This window comes from Pleurodeles waltl, chromosome 2_2 (assembly GCF_031143425.1).
Source record: "Pleurodeles waltl isolate 20211129_DDA chromosome 2_2, aPleWal1.hap1.20221129, whole genome shotgun sequence".
Lineage (NCBI taxonomy): Eukaryota > Metazoa > Chordata > Amphibia > Caudata > Salamandridae > Pleurodeles > Pleurodeles waltl.
This window is the reverse complement of record NC_090439.1, coordinates 1,006,900,413-1,006,906,412: the sequence shown is the minus strand read 5'-3', so window position 1 is coordinate 1,006,906,412 and position 6,000 is coordinate 1,006,900,413. Positions and strand designations below refer to the sequence as shown.

At 40.2% G+C, this 6,000-nt stretch overlaps 1 long non-coding RNA gene across 2 annotated transcripts in view; it reads right to left on the bottom strand.

The window, feature by feature from the left end:
- Window positions 1-3,885: 3,885 nt before the first annotated feature.
- LOC138282822 (uncharacterized) overlaps window positions 3,886-6,000 on the bottom strand; it is a 351,482-nt gene continuing 349,367 nt past the window's right edge. For both annotated transcript variants that reach the window (XR_011201005.1, XR_011201004.1), the window contains one exon: window positions 3,886-4,289. This is a non-coding gene — a long non-coding RNA (uncharacterized lncRNA). The remainder of the gene's footprint in view (window positions 4,290-6,000) is intronic.

Here is a 6,000-nt window from a genome sequence, read left to right as displayed (position 1 = left end):
TACTCAACATTCATCTTTTAGAATAGCACCTTTCTTCTCTATGTATGGCCACCCTGTGTATTACCACTGGGTCAGTCCCAATCCACATGATTTGTTGTGGTACAAGAACGTTTAACAGAAGTAGTAGACATTGGGAAATCAGCATTCAGAGCCTGGAAAAAGCTACAGATAGTTATAAATTATATGCTGACTTGAAAAGAAGTTCAGCAGCCCAATTTGCTATAGGTTTGAAAACATGGTTATTCATGAACAAAACACTTCAGAAAAATGTTCTACAGTGTAATCTAAATCTGTTAGTCCATTTCTTATTGAATAAATTGTGAACGTGATTACTGTGCAGTTGATAATGCAGTAACCAATAAAAAATCATATTTATCTTTGCTGAAACCTTGTTTTGAAAAATCAAGTCTGGCTCTAATTCTCATGCTGGTATAGATAAAAGGTGAAACAGAATTTGACAAGTATGAAAGCTGTCATATATTGTGGGCACATTACAGCTGAAAGACAAGAACTACGGCAATAGGTGCTCCATGTAATGGAGCAGTGCAGGTGCTCAGTGACATAATAGATTGCACAGCTAGATAAATAAAACAAACCAAAAAAGTAAAAAGGTTTCTTAACAGTAAATCCGAATGCAGGGACTGACTATGCAAAAGGTTCAGGCCTAAAAAAAGTACATTTTGTGTACCACCAAGTAACTTTGCCTACATTATGACCATAGGCATCCATTTACCCATCTTTAATAACAACCTTGAAACCTAACTACTTAAAGTTCTTTCGACACAAGCTTAATTAAATAGCCTGATCTACCCCTCAGCAGGAAAATATAATTCATGTAGAAATATAAACACCTGTCACCTGACAGACCAAAGAGTTGTTGCCCTACTGCTGCCCCGTTATAAAAGCTGAAACCTGGAACAGCCCAAAAATGTCTCACAAGGGTAAATTTCTGAAACAGTAATGCTCCACAAGGCTTTTTATTGTCTCAAATAAAGGAAAAACATAGGCATCTAAACTACTAAAAAAATCAGATGAGACATACATTGGGTTTCCCCTAAAATACTCACACTCGCCAATAAGTCCAAATTGCCAATCAGGGAGAAGGGAAGTTGATGCCATTGCTTTATTTGAAATAAGTAAAATGCATTGTGCTGCTGGATACAGTTGATATCACAAGCCAACCTTATCCAGATTTTTCACTGTAAAAACAACCTCCTTCCGGTCCCAATCGCTTACTCCTGCAAGCATTATCTAGGCTTACATGGTTTTGAGCTTATATTGAGACACCCGACCAAACAGTGTCATCGCCTCAACTATTTCTGGTAGAAGCTAGCTGCGAGCATTGGTATGAATTACAATACCACCAGTGCATACTTCTATTCTGATTGATCTGGCTGGGAGATAAATTTCTCAGCAAGGTTTCCTATTTTCCAAACTACAGTCACTGCATGCCATACCCCAAATAAAACTATTATCATCTTATTCAAGCACTCCATTGTTTCATACAACCACTATATACTGTGACAGCGCACCTCAGACTTGGATCTCTAACTCTATGGGAAATACCTTGTGGGCTGCTACCTGCTGTGAGGACGTATTGTAGTTCTAGGATACATAGCTAATCACATATTCTCTACCACAGGCAACCTGGTAGCTCTCCAGCTACCTGCAAGTAGCTCTCCTGTGTGCAACCCAGTGAACTAAATTAGAAGCTTTTGTGTGATTGAATTTATATACGTATGCTAAAATTTAAAAGTGAATTTTAGAGATGAAAATGTGTGTATTTTCAGAGCCCATAAATTAATTTTTGGAGAAAAATAGATGAATTTCCAAAATACATTTAGAGCTGATATTTGAGTTATAACAATCAAATGGTGTTGGGGAGACCTATCACTGACTTGGTGCTAGGGAATGTTATGTATAAAGTTATTCCTCACTGACAAAGAGTTTTCTACATTTCTGCTGGCAACCCTGCCTGTTGCACTGATGTGATCAATGCTGGTAATCTTGCATAATGTGGACACTAATGTGATCTTGTCTATGTGGTTACTATTGCACCACTAATAATATTAGTAGCTCTGGACAATGTTAATTGAACACAGATCTTTTCTTTCCAGAAAAAGCTGAAGACCCTGCTCTAACATCAGCATCCCAATTTACAGTAAGTGAAAATTTAATTTCCAGAAGTCATGAATTTCACATATCTTCCAATAAAATACTCTTCTGAAACGACAACCTTCTCTATCTGACGCAAAGTTTTGGGCAGATATTTCAAACATTAGGCAGTATGATCGGAAACAATCATAGTTCTTTTGTTACCCTATTCTACAGGGACCAGAGCTAACATGGAATAGTGATGGTGTTCCTAACTATAACGTCCCTGTATCCTTTGCTTTTTTTCAGTGAATTTCTACATTTTGTAATGCTATTTCCTAACTATAATGTCCCTGTGACTTTTTTTCAGTGAGTTTCTACAGTTTTTAATGCTATTTCCTAACTATAACGTCCCTGTAACACTTGTTTTTTTCAGTGAATTCCTAGGGCTTGTTTAGGGTAAAGTAAAATGTAATTACCGTATGTGAATCCAACTATAACTCGCGCCCCAGCCATGCACAGTTGTCTCATCAATAATTTCACAGCAAATGTTGCAGTGATATTATCAATGATGTCATAGAAGATGCCAGGAGTGATGTAATATGTGGGGTTATCAGCAGTGCATGGCAGGGGTGTGAGTTATATTTACCTTAGGGCACGAGTTATAGTTACTGGAGATACCTATAACTGGTGAATCTCAGTGGTTTTTAGAGTTTAAAACATTACGCTTTTACTGAACATTTCACCTAGCTATAACGGTTGGGTGTTCACATTCTCTGCCTTTTGCTGCGCAATTTGCTTGGTTGTCAACTAAAACTGTTCCCTAGAATGAATGAAGTTAGGACATTTAAAATGCGTAATTTTTTCAACAGATGCTATTTTGTTATCACATGTCCATAATCAATCGGGATTCTCAATTTGCCAGCTTTTAAGTAGCTAACCCAGGATTGCATCATTCCTGGCATACAGTGTATCCATAAAAAGGATTACTGCCTTAGTACTGCTGATCCGAGGCCGAGCTCTAATTTAATTTGCTGATGTGGACTGGACTCCATATGAGTGTCCGCAATGAGACGGCTCTTCCCAGCTTCTTAGCCTCAGCTTGAACTAGACTGGTTGCATTGTCTAGAAATAATAAGGGGTAGTATAAATCTGGGCGTGAGCATCTTTGGTGTTTTACGCTCTATGGAATGACACAAATGATGAGGCACCATACAAGAGGGTATCTTTGTTCAATCTGGTGGCTAGCATTATAATAGCATATTTGTTTGCTGCAACATGGGGACTTCCCACCAGTATAATAACTAAATAACAGTACCTGTCTAAAACTTATAGAGTGCTATCATGGACTTTGCATTTTTTGACTATCAAGAGTTACCAAGTACCAGGACCTGGGTGCTAATCTGAATGATGTTCATTGCACAATAGTCAATGCCCATTACAGCTGGACCATCGAGTACATGAGCATGTCCTCAGCATAGTAAAATGCAGGAACGCAATCCTGGCCAGTTCTAGGCAAAGATAATTGGAGTGTTTGCAAATGAGCTATAGAGATGTAAACTAAAATGACGAGAACACATTTCAGTTTCACCCCTCTGGGACATGCAATCTTTTCAGTGAAGTTGTCGGTTCTGTCTGCATGGATTCATGTCCGATTTGCTGTGTGCATAAGCTGTATCACAATAGTAGTTCAGAAGAGAAAAATAATTTGCCCAACTTTGTCAAGAATTTTGTTCCAGTGACTTTGTGAAAGGGAGCAGCCAGGTCAATGCACAATATCAAATACGGATGTTTTTGAAACACAATTTATTTGCTATATTTTTGAGTTCCAGTATATTATGTATGGGTGATATCTCTCTTCTAAACCCTGTATGGGCGCTGGGTCCACGCCTCAACATTTATTGTTCGTTCTTGTTTTCTTCTTCTCACCTCCACATCTTTCCCCAAGTCACTGTTTATTCAAGATACAAATAGAAGGTATATACTATGAGAAAGGGAGTTCATCAAAGGCATGGCAAATAGGTCTCTGGAGTCCACAAGAGTCATTCGTGGTTGTTTGTAGTAGAACCGCTTGGCTCACTGTGGGACATGCACATCGTGCAGAACGGCACCATCATAGACCTCCGCTGCTCCTCCACGGGGTTCTCTGTTGTCTGCATCCATATCCTGGTAATCAGGTTCCACATTTGTTGAAGCTGCAAGAGATGAAACAAAAGATGTGACAAAGGAGCATCACCATCACACATACTTTGTTGCAGGCACAGGGAAACTGCCTGCAAACGTCTACTCTTTGTCCTAAACATCTTGCACATTTTCCTCAGTGCGTGGTGAACCCTTCATTGGAAGATTCTTTGCTGCTGGAAGATCCACTGGTGGAACTGCCTCTGCCTTAACATCTCTATGCTAGAGGTAATTCAATGAGAGGATTGTCAAGTGGCAGACAAACTTGCCACATAGCATTTATCACGGCTTTCAAAAAGAGGAGGCTTTCTCGTTCCTACCCAGCCACTTCTAATTCGGACCCCAAGCTTGGAGTTAAGATAGTAATTAAATATACTAATTTCAAAAACAGGCACATAACCCAACAATCACAGATGCTTGAGGAAGGAGATCAAGAAAGGAAATGTTACATCTCAGGAGTTCAGACTAAAACCCCAGTCATCGAGGCTATGATGGAAGTGGATGGCTTACAAGTTGTTGCTACTACTAATCCATGGTAGAGTGAGGGCATGATGTAAACATATAAACTATGCAGGAAGTTACACTACTGTCAGGCCCGTGTCCTAGAGGCCATGTGCAGAAAGAGATTACTGGGCACCAACAGTGAACTTTGAAGGTTTTTACCACTGGTATCCTGGGATGTTCAACACCAACAGGGACAACATTTTCAGAGCGTAGAGGAAGGAAATTGGAATATGCAGGCTACCACGTCCAGATAGACGCTGTGCTTACTTGCACAGTGCCAGCCACAATTTTGAAGGCACTTGAACACAAACCTCACACTCAACCACAGGCATACACAGACTTGCACATGAGCCCCCATACACGTCCATACAGGTAAAGGAGCCAACATTGGCGAGGAGAGGACCTTTCTGCCAGTTAGGCCATTAGTCAACTCCCTCGGAAGGATACAGGTAAAATGGCCCGTCACCTCACACTAATTACGCTACCACCAACGCCAGTCTTTTAGCCTTCGTAAGGAGGGCACCCCTTAAAGAAGGGCACACTCTGCCACCTCCTTAGCCTTAAATCCTAACTCATTGGTCTCAGTGCAGTAAACAGGGGCACCATCAGCGGGCTCACATGATTGCTGAGATCAATGCAGAGAAAAATCAGGATTGATTAAAACAAGAAAAGTGAATAGGTATTGTCTTTAATATGCAAAGGCAGACATATTGCTTTCTTGATGCTTGCTTGCGTGCTTCGTTAAAAGAATTTGAAGATAGACGTCAATGCATGTGCGTGGATAGGTGGCCATTTTCGAATGCATAGATGGTCATTTTTGAGTGTTTCTTGGCAAAAAAAAACAAAAAATGCTAGCAGGAATGCCACGTTGCTTCATGACACATGTACATTTTGCAATGAGGTTTTCACAGTTCTGTAAAAAACATTTGAAGATGCCACCGGGCATGAGGACACGTGTATTCCCACACTAGCGGCCATTTAATCATGAGCAAGTGGCTGACGTAGAGCACATTATATCAACTGCACTCTAGACAAAATTACTTCAGCAAGAAAGAGAGATACGCTGTCTTCTGGCAAGACCTAAAAGGCACAAGGTAAAGGAGCGTAGTTCTTCTGATCCATGCAGGGGACTGCCCATCTCAGAAACTATTAAGCAAATTATAAGTCTGCTGGACTCGTTTTACTTTGGAAACTCTTTGAAATCAACACCAAAAAAACTAG